General features: G+C 34.6%; 1 protein-coding gene across 1 annotated transcript in view; it reads left to right on the forward strand.

Annotated features, from left to right (window-relative positions):
- Window positions 1-13,731, forward strand: part of LOC129221082 (membrane-associated guanylate kinase, WW and PDZ domain-containing protein 1-like) — a 94,795-nt gene that overhangs the window by 1,533 nt on the left and 79,531 nt on the right. The gene's annotated exons all lie outside the window — the stretch shown is intronic.

The raw sequence follows: 13,731 nt of genomic DNA on the forward strand, positions 1-13,731 counted from the left end.
GGCAGAAACTGGCAAAAACTCACAAAATGAAGAATTAATTCTTGATATACAACAGAAAATGCATGGAAAAAATAATTAATTGTTAACCAAAGTACTGTAATTTTATTACAAAATTATCACAGTTCAAACTCAAATGTTACATTGTTTGGACTCTGCAATTGCCTCTCATTCACAAATGAGAAATTTTAGAATATTCTTAAAACAGAAGAGCTAGCAGACAATGCATCAAGGAGCAAGCAATGTTCGTGAAACTCTCAACTATTGTATAACTGGTCCACCATGTAGTAACTGGGGTTGTGGTAAACATTTGACTGGAAAAATAAGTTTTGAGAAATGGGGCCAATTTGTTTTGCAAAGCTGTGACATTAGGTACAAAATTTAGGCAAGTAAAATTCTGGCACTTTCTTCTTGAAGCACATGACAATTTCAATCACAAACAATTTAGAGAAAGCATATAAGTGAGCAAATTGCAATCAGTAATGCCTGTTTAGTTCTCTATGTCACTCCTCTTTCCTAAGCACCCTTGTATGATTTTTTATCCTTTGTTAAATTAATCCAAATACTACGAGCCTCTGCAATTAGGAAGTTCCCTTTCTGAACTAAATCAAGGGCACTAGCATGGGATTTTATTTTTTTAAATGATGAAATGATATTTAATTTTTTAGTTTACTTAAACAAATATCATTTACTAATTACTTGAGTTATTAAAGACTTTTTTAAGTTTTTGCCATTTTCTGCCAGTTTTTACCGGTTATAACCAATTTCTGCCACTGGCACGGCAAAAATGAGTATCTGCCGGCAGAAAGCCAACTCTGCATATTACACACTTATAAGTTTTTGCCAGTTTCTGCCGGTTTTTACCGGTTATAACCAGTTTCTGCCACTGGCACGGCAAAAACTAGTTTCTGCCGGCAGAAAACCAACCCTGGTTAGAAAAGAAACCTTGAATAAAACATTGAACATTGTTTACAAGTCAATGATACAAATGATAAAGTAATTATGCTAAATAATCATTCATAGGTAACTAAGTTTAGACCTTTTTAGCATTTGTAATCAAATTTATCTTTTTCCGGGACGTGAAGTAAACAGCCGGAGTACAGGGATTTGTTTTAAAACCGGGAATTTCCCGGTCAAACCGGGACGTCTAGCAAGCCTAGTATTATGCCTAGTCGTGTTGTGTCGATGTAGTATTGTGCTTTGTTACACGAAATTAATAAATAGTAAGCTGTTAATTAATTTTAATCAGAATGTTGAGTTTTATGCAATGAAAAATTTAAGAACCACCTGCTTGGGTGGGGCGGATACGGATTAAAGTGGGGGAGGGGCATGCTGAAGGATATAGAGTTGTGGGTGTCAATAAAAAAAAATTAATTTCGTAAGCAATAAAAAGAAAATTTTTTTTATATTTACGTTAAAAAATAATTAATTATAAAGAGTACTGTATGATATTGCCGTATGCAGGTACAGGGCAGTAACTGCAAATTTTTCACTTTTCATTTTTTTTTTTTTTGCATTTTTTTTCATCTATTGTACGTTATCTTTACTGTACAAGCTCGCTCATTTGATTTCTGCTGAAAAAACGGCACAAAAAAAACGTCTAATTCCAACATTTCCCTATTGTTAGTATAGAATCCAAAACATGTTTCTTCAAATATCTTGAAAATTTCTGCAGATACCGCAGATGCAGTATACACTTGCATTTTATTCATAAAGTCTTTGAACAGAGTGTGTAATTTGCATGATATTTGGCATCCCTCTACCTTGTATGCAATTATTAAATAACGATCACATACAAGAAGGAAGAAGTAGTACATTAACTTTTGAATAGTTATTGTGTACAAAATTCATTAAAATCTTAAGAAAAACGTACGTTAATTGTTAGACTGACATCAGTTTTCACTTATCTGCTTCAATACCCTCAAAACTAGCCGTAACAAAATTATGACTTTTTTTTTTCTTTTTCATTTTTTGCTGCAGTTGTGAAGGATGAAAAGCTTTGTAAGGCAAGCAAGTTACTAAGATATTCTGTGAAAAGAAAAAAAAACCGGAAGTGCTACGATCGCAAGGGAACTTTTTTGTGAAATAACTGTCCGATGGAATGGTCTATATTGAGGGACTGGGACTTGCAAAAATGTCCAATTAGAGGTGTCCGTTATTCGGGAGTGTCCGTTAAGTGAGGTTTCACTGTAATATTGTTGATGGTTTAGGGGGGCATGACCCTCCTCATGTATCCACTCCCCTGCTCGTGACATCATAGAGTAATTATTATACGAAAAAGAGCGTCTTACCCCTTATAAACCCTTATTAGCAACCCTTATTAATAGGGTTGGCAAGGTTTTGGACACCGCAGTGAATACAGTGGTTTTTACTGTACTGTCCAAAACCCTTGTATCGGAAACTACATTTTTAGAGAAACTGTAGTTTGTGAGAAAATATCAAAAACAGAACAAAATGTGCCAAAGTTATGTTTTATATTGAATATGTGAACATTCAAGTATAAATATAGATGTGTTGTATTTATACAGCTGATTCTAATCTAGTAACATGGAAGTTGAATTCTTCATTAAAAAATTTCAATTTGTACGCATGAGTATTTTTGTTTTTTCTTTTTTTCATAATAGTAATCTCATTTTTCAACATTTATGTATGTGCAAATGAAAGTGTTCAAAATATAGTAATAAAATAAGGGATCTTACATCACTGGAATGGTTATTAAATTCACTCTTACTGAATTAAAAAAAAAAAAATTGTGCAAACAATTATTTACAAAACGGAATCTAGACTGAATGTTTTTTCAACAAATATTTTTTGTATATGATGCGATACTAATTTTAAAAAAAAGACATGCCATACATAGTGCGATTCTTTTATAACATTTTACACTGTTCATTCTTTGAAAAACAAGTAAAAAAAAGCTCATCCTAATATGATTTTTACCTTCCAGTAGTAAATGAAATATGATTCCTGCCAAAAACCGATTGACCGTGCTATTTCTAATATAAAATATCGACTTCGAAAATATTGTTTAAGAAGCATATTATTAAGAAAGAGGGGAGTCGAACTCCCCCCCCTCCATCCCCCAAAGTAAGGGTATGTAGATATTTTTCAAACCCGCCTCCCTCTCGGGACCCTTAAGTAATTAATGAATGGCCCCTTAGACATTAAAAGTGGCCTGAGGTGCACCTTTTTCACGAGTTACAACCTAACATTCAAAAACTTGTCAAGAGCAAACAGTGGTAATCCTCCTATTGATGTAGTGAAAGTGACAGGTAAAAATGCCAACCTCACCTAGATCCTAGATTACTTAGGGGTGCCCACTAGAGATGAGTCGGGCTCAGAACGAACGGAGTTTTCGGGCGGTGCGGGAGCTCATGGGAAAATATTCAGTCGTCAATTTCTATACAAAAACATGTTGTAGAAAAAGAACATTTGAATCTGTTGACACTTAAAAGGTCACGTGACCATCGCTATTTTTCGCTGCTGAGTGAGTAATATAATATAAAGTATTTTTATGTCATTTCTGATCAAATCCATGGGCCATAAAGGCTCAAAAAATGTATGTAAGTAAAAAAATAAATGAAACAATCGAAAAATTTCATTTCCAAAGGTAAAAGAAAAACATTTTTACCTGATAAAACCCTAAAATTAAAACCCCGAAATTTACCCCTAAAAAATGTTTCCCCCTAAAAAAATCCCATTCTAAAATTTTCCCCCTAAATTTAGGGGGAAAACCCCCAAGTTGGCAACCCTGATTTTCATGAACCGTTCTCCCTTCAAAGCGTGACGTCATCTAAAACAAGAATGTAACATATTGGTGTCTCTGTGAGTTGTTTTGGGTAACGAAGAATAAATTTATTGTAATAGAATTGCCCATAACTTTTGGGAAAACATCTGGTCCGCGATGCTACCCGGCTAAAACGTTAAATATAATTGAGATTTAAGGACGAGTAACGATATTTTAATTCAAAAAGAAAGCACATTTATGAGGAATAAGAAAGTTCCCTCTTAAGTACATGCAGGGCGCAGCAGCCCCCCTCCACCCCCCTCAGAAGTAAACACACTACACATTACCGTATATACTCGTGTATTTGTCGATCTTGCGAAAAATGCCCCCCCCCCCTACTTTTAGAAGGAAAATCGGGAAAAAATGGAAAACCCGCGTATAAGTCGAGCTCCTACTTTCAGGAAAAATCGGGTTCATTTTTAGGGGGGCCTAATCGCCCATCGTCATCGGGAACCTAACAGTGTTTTGTTCACTAAATTTAAGAGTTCATTTTTATTAGTAAACTTGTAGAAATTTGGTGATAACATTTTTATTCCTAATTGAATTTCAAAAAGAATTTTACACCCATAACTCAGAACAATAATGTAAGAAATGAAAACCAGACAAGAGCTCTGAAAAATATACAGAACAATGAATAAATAAACTTTAAGGGAAAAAAGCGAAAAATATATTAGAAAAAAAAATAGATTTAACTGTGCCATTTTTTAAATTAATTAGCTAATTAATTTTTTTTGTACAAGCCGGGGTGGGGCGGGGGGGGGGAGGCGATGTTCGTAGGGTTTTCCGGAGGTGGTCCGCGGAGGTCTGAAGTTTGGGAACGTTTGATCTAGTTCATCTTAAAGTTTGATGAGGATTTAACGCAAAAGCGACACATAGACAAGACGGCTGGACGCCTGCTCACTTCACGACATGCAGTATTTCTGCATAGCTTACATCCACAAATAATGTTAGGTTTTTACTCTTTGGAGGGGGGGGGGATTCGTGAAATTATGACAAGGGAAGAGGAAAGGGTCTTCAACAAGAAGTGACACAACTCACATTTTTTAAAAAGAATGGTTATTGAAAATAGCGTGATATGTTATAATGGGGGGAAGGGGGGGAGTTAAGTGAAGCCTGATACTGTGACGGTGGGATGGGGGGGGGGGAGTGAAAAGGTTGAATAAAAGTGACATCATTTTTAGTCAGTCCCATGGCAGCCAGCCTCGTCATTTCAAAATCTTCGTGTGTGTTGGGAGGGGGGGGGGGGCAAAAGATATTGATTCATTGCATTTGATTGGGAAAATAGATGCAAAATTGCATTACGTTTTTTAAAATCCAGGGAGGGGAAGTTGCCTGAATGACGGGCCCGTTGGCAGCGTTGCTTTCTAGGCCCAAAACGAATGGTGAAGATTCCTCGCAGTCATAACCCATTTCGTAAGCATCTTGGAGGAACCCTGACACATATCCGAAGTATTCCTTTTGCTTCCCGAGGCGCACCACATATTCACTCACCACAGCTGGAGTTATTCCTTTCACTTGCTCATAAAACCGGATCGAGTTTCTCTCTCAGAAGGCTCGAGTTCGCGGAAAAGCAACAACCATCACTACTACTTGTGCCGAACAACCATCGCTGCTTGTGTGCCCTGCTTCAAAAAAAGACATGACCGGCCCGTCGTGTAATTTTGTCCTTGTCAATTGTGTGCGTCTGTGTATAGCTATGATTCATCTAGTTTCTTAGATAGTGCTGAGTTAGATTAAATGGCGACGAGGAAAGTGTTTTCCATCATTTTGAGCGAGTGGCTACTGATAAATGACGAATCAATCTTGACCTTCCCCCGTGATTGATATTTTCTTCGTGAGTTGCGATTATTTCTCAAGGTTTGTATCTGAAGAACGCTTCTAGTTTTTGCTAATCGAAGTTTAGAAGTCTCATGGGCGGAAGTTGAGGATTTTGTCTGAAGTTTTACTGTTTGTGTTAAAGAAAATTAAAAAACGTGTGAATTACCATGCAATTAAGGGAGGGAAACATTGTGAGAATCATTGCAGTTTGGAAATGATCATAATGATGCTTGATCTAAGAGAAATAATCAAAGTTGATTAAAATTTCAAAGTAGAAAGATTTGCTATGGATTGCTATATTCAGGGGATGGTAAGTCATGACAGAATTAATTAGAATGTGGAATGGTCAATGAATAAGAAAGTGTCGAATCGTGTCTTTTTATGCTTTCAAGATTAATGTACTCTAAATAATTTTTAGTTTAGATTATTTGCTTGATTTTTCTTGAATAAGAAACAAATTAGAGTCGTCACACGCCTTCGGTTCTGCGATTGAACTTACCATTACAAATTTAATTCGTTTTTCTTAACCACTAGCACTTGCTGAATTGCCTTCCTCGATGTATTATTTGTAAAGCGCTAAACACCTCGGTATCGGCTTGTATTGAAACATCCATGCTTAGCTTCAACTGGAATGAAGTAATGATTTATCGATGGTGGCAAGATTTCCTTTTCCTCATTTATTTGTTGTGGGTTAGAAACATCCATGTCTTACGCCAGTGTGAATGAATTGATGAGATATCGATGTGCCTATATCTTTCCTGGATTGCTTGTGGATTTAAAACATTCATGCCTTTCTTCGACTGGAATGAAGTGATGAGATATTGATGTGACAACGGTTGCCTTTTCTGAATTATATATTGTGGATTCGAAACATCTTTGCCGAACTTCAACTATAATGAAGTAATAAGATATCGATGTGCCAAGATTTGCCTTGCTTCAACTGGAATGAAGTACTGAGATATCGATCAATCGATGTAGTAAGATTTCCTTTTCCCGATTACAATAAGTTGTGGGTTAGAAACAGCCATGCCTTGCTTCAGTTGGAATGAAGTAATGAGATAGGCGATGTGCCAACGCTTGTCTGTCCTGATTTCTGTATTGTGGATTCGTAACATCGATGCTTTGCTTCAACTGGAATGAAGTACTGAGACATCGATGTGATTAGATTTACTTTTCCTGATTTCTTTTTGTTGTGGGTTCGAAACATCAATGCCTCTCCTCAATTGGAATGAAGGACGGAGGCTTGTTCCTGGCTTTTCGGCAACTTTTCTTTTGTGGGATTTTCAGAGGCCTTCGTGATTCCGTCAGTCATTCCGATCGCCAACCTCTCTACAGAGTTGAGTACCGTGATACTTTGGAAGAGTTGGATACCGACAGCTTGATTCCTGAAGCTGACCAGACGCCTTTTGGTAAGGAAGAAAAAAAAAAAAAAAAACAGCACATGTGATGTGACTAATGCCCATTTCATTAGAAATTTCTTATTTCTCATGCCACTATGCAACAAATTTGTTTAGCTGATACTTTTTAATTGGTACACACAAAACGTTTTGATCTTTCCTTAAGATAATGTGCTATGAGAGTTGTTTTACTGCCTGTGAAAAAGAAATAAGTAATTCTGCTTAGTCGTAGCATTTGCTGCTTCGTGCAGTCTACTTTAAGTTTCTTTTCCTTTTAACATTCTTAAGAGTTTTGCTGAAGTGAAATTTGCAAAGAGTCGGCAAGAATTTTTAACTTCATACGTTTTGACAAATTTTAGCTGACTTGCTAATTATCGAACGAGGTGATGGGAGTTAAAGGGGGTAATCTTTATGATTTTTAAGTCAAAAAGTGCCTGTAGAATATGTCTACTTGTTATGTATGAACTAAATACCATTCCATTTATGTTCGCAGAATTTAGTAGAAAATTACTTCAAGTGCAGCGCGCATCTCGAAGTGGTTTAACAAAAATTCGGTTATTTATTTTTTACATTTCGATTTTTAAAATTTTATATATTCGCTGACATGGAATCGAAGAATGTGATGCTAACTTTCAAGTTGTGTATCAGTGCGAGCGATGACGAAATTGAAATTAAACGGAAAAATTTGATTTTTTTTTTTTGTTTGTTTTATTGTTCGTTTTTTGAGCGATTTAGCAGTCTAGTTCTTAAAACATTGCAATGATTGTCTTGAGCTGTTAAAAATGTCGGAAAGAAAAGTACATTATAGTTTTTAAAACGTCGCATTTAAAAAAAATCGCGTTGAGAAATTTCTTAGACATCTCAAGTGTATTAATTAACATGAAAGCACTATTATTATAAGAGGGAAAATCAGCAATTAATGAAAATTTTTGATTACAACGCTGTTTTTACTTCCTTTTACAAAACAGGAAGTATTGTATTCGCGAAAAAATTTTCACTCAAAATTAGGCCTTAATTTTCATTTTGCTCACCCCGAATGAATGTTTTTTTTTCAACCCGACCACATTCGGATAAGTGTCTAAGAACGTATAGGCAAATGAAATATCCATTTTGACGTTCCCCGAGTTAATTACAACGACTTTTCTCGTGACGTTTGTATGTACGTATAAATGTTGCATAACTCAAGAACGGTATGTCCTAGAAAGATGAAATTTGGTACGTAGACTGCTAGTGGGTCTAGTTGTGCACCTCCCTTTTTGGTTGCATTCGGACGTTCGAAAGGGGTCTTTTACACCTTTTTGGGGAGAAATCAATGTTAATTTCGATGCAAACTCAAGTAATGTTATAATTTATGCAAACACTTGGAAATATATCGCCAAGCTTTTGGTCGCCAACTTGGCGACAAATTTGGCGGATTTTTTTTTTTTTTTTTACATCTGGTTTCAATTTGGTCATTTTTGGTGATACAGTCGGACCTGCATATATCAAAGTAGCAAATTGCCAGAAAAAAATTCGATATATAGAAATTTCGATATATAGAAACACAATCTGTTTTTATCATAAAATCTAACATTAAAATTAAAGCTAATTTTCGTGTATGAAAACCAATTTCTAATTTATACGAGCAGCGAATTAAAAAGTTAATTAAAGAAATAACAGAAATTACACTTTTGCACCTTCACACATCTTCATTCTTCGGTAATTTAACTTGATCTGCAACATTAGGGTATTTTCGTTTTGACAGTGTAATCGAGACAAAAAAAAAAAAAAAAAAAAAAAAAAAAAAAAAAAAAAAAAAACCTACTTAACCTGAATGATTTTTACTGAAGCTAAAAAGACTAAAAATGATAATCAACAGACAAAAGGGATAACTTGAAACTGATTTTACAGTGTTACTGGTTACAACTTGGATTTGAAATGAACTTGATGGAATTTAAGAACTCCAGAACGGAACAACGACTTATCTACACACCTCTCAACCCCAGATTTCTTATGAGTCTCTTAGCAACCTTTAGTGAACATAATTTTCTCCCCTAACCTTCGTTTTTAATGAGACAAAACAGTCTAAAGCGGGAAAAAAAATCTACGAATGTCTCGAGAAAAATTTCGATATATAGAGATTTTTTCGATGTATAGAAACAATTTTTCTATGTAATGAACATGGAAACGTGCTGGAATTTCGATATATAGAAAATTTCGATATGCGGAAGTTCGATATATGGAGGTCCGACTGTACTTAGATAGTTATCTATTGAATCACATTAAAATTGCCAGTAATGGGGAAATAACTTTAAATTGGTGTAAAAGGAAGTAATGTGATGCACACATCAGCTCGTTTGTTATTATTATTATTTGGAAGGGCTGTTATATATATATATATATATTTTTTTTTTTTATGTGAGACAAATGTGTATCGCAGTTTTTCTTGTTTTGGATTTGTTTTTAAATGAGATTGCTCCGCCTTTCAGCACACGCCATCGCGTGAATTCAGAAAAGTCTGAATTCTCGAATTTTGCGAATTGCCGTCCTGTTCTAGCTGTCAATCGTTCGATTGAAACTATCGTAAACATTTCATTTCCCTTTGTTCTTCTGTTTTCGGTGTCCCCTTTCTTTACTACCTCGAAGCACAATGGCGAAAATCCTCGTATATTTTCTAAACCTCCCGATTGCGCTTTTCAAGCTGAAAAGCCCTTGATGCCATTCGATCTGGGTCATGGCTTGCGAATTCAATTCTATGTGTGGCCAGACTTTAAAAATATCATGATATTATCGAAAATATCCGATATTTATATATATATATCGGATATTTTGATACATATCCGATATTTTCAATCAGCACACATTAGTCTTCAAAATAGTAAATGCATCTTCAAATCCCTCTTTATTTTCTTATATTGTTGTTTGTAGACTTAACTATGTTAGACTTAACTATGTAGACTTAAAATTAAGGTTTCTTTCATTATTTTTATCTAATGTTTCAATTTATATTTTTATCAATTTTAATGGAGTTAATTGAGCATTAGCTGTTGTTCAACTCATTTTTCTTCTGTTAGCTACTTTTACACAGTTTGATTCAGAAATAAAAAATACGCATTAGTCGGTGGACAGTTCATAAGACATTTTCTTTCTTTTTTTTTTCTGAACAACGTTTCATATTTAATGAGGCACTTTTAATTTGAATTAAAAGGGATACATTACTAATAATTTTATGAATATAAAATAAAAGTAAAAAATGAATATTATATCAATTTGTTATATTAATGATAATAAATACATCATAAAAATAGTACATAACTTTTTGCTAATTTTTAGTAATAAATGAACAATTTTACTACGATTAATTTTATTTTTATATTTAAAATACCGTGGTTTAAAAAATAATATTAAAAATATCAAAGTATCATATAGTTTCAAAATAAATATCGGATATATATCGTGATATATATCATGATATATACCATGATATATATCGGCGAACCCTGTGTGTGACAGCTTAAAACAGTGCGATGGACGAAAATCCGATACAGTATCTAGTGCAAGGGCGGATACAAGGGAGGGGCGATGGGGGCGATCGCCCCCTCCTTGAGCCGAGAAACTAGTACTTTCTTCAAGTATATTTTCAATAATAAGTTCCAAAAACGCAATTTTACATAATCTTCGATGGTGATAGAAGAAAGGGAGCTATTCTTTGGAATTTTTCCGGAATCGAAGTTTTGAAAACGCAATCGTAGCCCATCTCTTATTACTCTGGGGATGGGGACTAGAACTTTCAATAAGATTTTTTTTGAAATTGAAGTTCGAAAATCTCAATTTTAGACTATTTTAGATGATGATTAGGGATAGGTTCAAAGGCTCACCCTGGATATGTTTTGAAAGAAACACAACTATAGGACACCTTTGTTTACATAAGGATAAGCGATGGTACTCAGTACACTCCTTTGAAAGTTTTAAGAGATTGAAGTTCCAAAGAGTGAACAGTAAAAAACAATCGCCCCCTCCTTGAACATTTTCTGGATCCGCCCTTGATCTAGTGGTCATTGAAATTCAGATTGTTTCGACCCCCCAGAAGGTAATTCCTGGCTGCGCTAGTGATACGCTCGTGTATGAATTCTTGAAGTTTCTTAAATTTAGATGAAGGAGCTTCCCAACAGTGACAGGAAATGGTGAAGATGTTTTTAATTGGTCAGTATACTTTTAAGGTTGAATTTTCACCTACAGTGAAAAATGCAGTTTTTAAAATTATTTTTTTATTTTATATTCATTATTATTATTAGTATTGTAACAATTTTTAATCATATTAAAAGTGCCTCATTAAATTAATATTAAACATTGGTCAGAAAATGTCCCATGACTGCACCGACGAATTCGTATTTTTTATTTCTGAAATCATATTACTGTGTAAAAGTAGCTAACAGGAAAAAAAAATGAGTAAACCAGCTAATGCTAAATTAACTTTATCAAAATTGACAAAAATGTAAAATGAAATATTAGATATAAATAATGAGAGAAACCTTAATTTTAAGTCTACTTATTGTAGTAATAATTTAAGAAAATAGAGAGGGATTTGAGGGTGCATTTATTATTTTGAAGTCTTTAGTTAGTTGAATGAAAAATTATCATATGCTTTGTGCTACAATATGATTAGGGTGAAAAATAACGTAAATAAAGCACAAATATTGGAGAAAATGCAGCATATAGCTATTTCGAGGCCTCGAAATATCTATATGCTGCATTTTCTCCAATATTTGTGCTTTATTTACGTTGTTTTTTCACCCTAATCTTTAGTTAGTGCCGATTGAAATCATCGGATATATATCAAAATATCGGATATTTTCGAAATTATGATATTTTCGAACCCTTTGTGTAGTATATACAGGGTGTCCCGAATGCCGTTGGAGGGATGGTAGAGAAGACGATGAACAGAACGATGTTGGAACATATGGCCGTAAACGCAATGCTGACGCGCTACGTGTACACAAATCCAAAAAAACTGAAGGATGTGAAAGAGGTTACAAATTTATTTCACTAAGTCGATTTCCCATAGCAATTAAGCTTAAAAGAGAGGTTTAAAGCTTTTGTTATTGTTAAATTTTCAGCCTGGTTATAATACACGCGTCACAACAACACTGCCTGCGACGCAGATCAGGGGACCATTCATTAATTACATAGGGGTCCTGGGGGGGGGTTAGAAAAATCTGTACATACCCTTACTTGGGGGGGGGGTCAGACCCATTCTTGCGTAATATTTTCCAATTCAATATTTTATTTTAGAAATCGCGCAGTCAAGTGTTTTGGCAGGGATCACCTTTCATTTGCGTCTGGAAAGAGAAAAAAACGTAGGAAGATGAACTGTTGTTTACTTCTTTTACAAGGAATAAATAGTGTAAAATATAATAAAAGAATTCCACTGGGTACATGGCATGTCTTATTTTTAATAAGTATCGCATCATATACAAAAAATATTTGTAGAAAAAACATTTCGTCTAGATTTCTTTTAGTAAATAGTGCTTTAACACCAAAAGGTTTTTTTAAAAAAAAAAATATTAATAGTGAATTAAAAACGATTCCAGTAATGTAAGATTCGTTATTTTATTATTTTAAGAAACGAAATGGAATCTTACGTAAGATGGGGGGGGGGGGGGGAGATCCTACTTACCCTTACATGGGGGGAGCAGGGTCAAAAATTGCCGAAATCATCCTTACGTAATTAATGAATGGCCCCTTTACCCAAAATGATTCCGCAAGATGTAAAGGTACCGGCATTAGTTTAGTTGCAACACTTTAAATGAATCATTACCAAGGAATGCTTGAAAATAAAATGCTAAATTGAAAATTTGCGAGTAGAATGTTGGGTAAAAATCTTTACAATAAAATGAGAACTGAAGTACAGTTACCTGCTGGCTTTTGACCTCTAGGACCTCTGATAGGACTCTTGCATAGATTTATACGCTTTTCCTTTTTTCACTTTTTCTTTCTGTTTCATTATAAACTGTATTTTTATACTTTAAATTCGACAGAACCGTGCAGAAACTGAAAAAAAAAAAAAAAAAAAAAAAAAAAAAAATCCCGTTGTTTCCGCAACCGGGCATAGGACCTACCATAAAACTCGAAAATTTTAAAAACAATGACGTAATGAATTCATTCTGCAGTTATGATAAAAATATTTTTCTAGTTGGGGTTTTTGTCGTCGAAAAAAGGTCTCATTTGTCAACGTAATTTAGTGACAGAATTTTATTAAGTGTTTCTTCTGTCTGAACTTCGTTTCCGTTTAGAAATAGAAAAGCGCTTCTTATTGCTTCCCTCCCCCCCCTTCCAAGAAAAGTGACGCGTCAGGAAGAATGAGTTCTTGTTTTTATGTTTGAAAAAGAACACTTACTTTATTGTTTTCGTAAGAAAACACTACATTAGCAACGGTTCTTCACATTGTATTTTTACCTTTTTATCAACGTTAGATGTTTAATGACATAGCCAGAATTTTTTTTTTTGGGGGGGCGAGGGATATAGCTAAATTTTGGGAGAGGGTGGGGAGTCTAGTTTTAGGGGCTCTCTGTGGGGAGGGGGAGAATTCTGATACCAATTGGCAATCATGGAAGTGGATTTTGCTTTTTGTAGATTTATAAGGTATGCCCCCTCCACTTTCCAGTGTGTTTTATTTGAAGGGGGAAATAGTTTTTCCCCTTTGTTCTGTAGGGGGATCTCAGTCTTGAAAAATGAAATTTAGCTTGAAATCAC

This window comes from Uloborus diversus, chromosome 4 (assembly GCF_026930045.1).
Source record: "Uloborus diversus isolate 005 chromosome 4, Udiv.v.3.1, whole genome shotgun sequence".
NCBI classification, from domain to species: Eukaryota; Metazoa; Arthropoda; class Arachnida; order Araneae; family Uloboridae; genus Uloborus; species Uloborus diversus.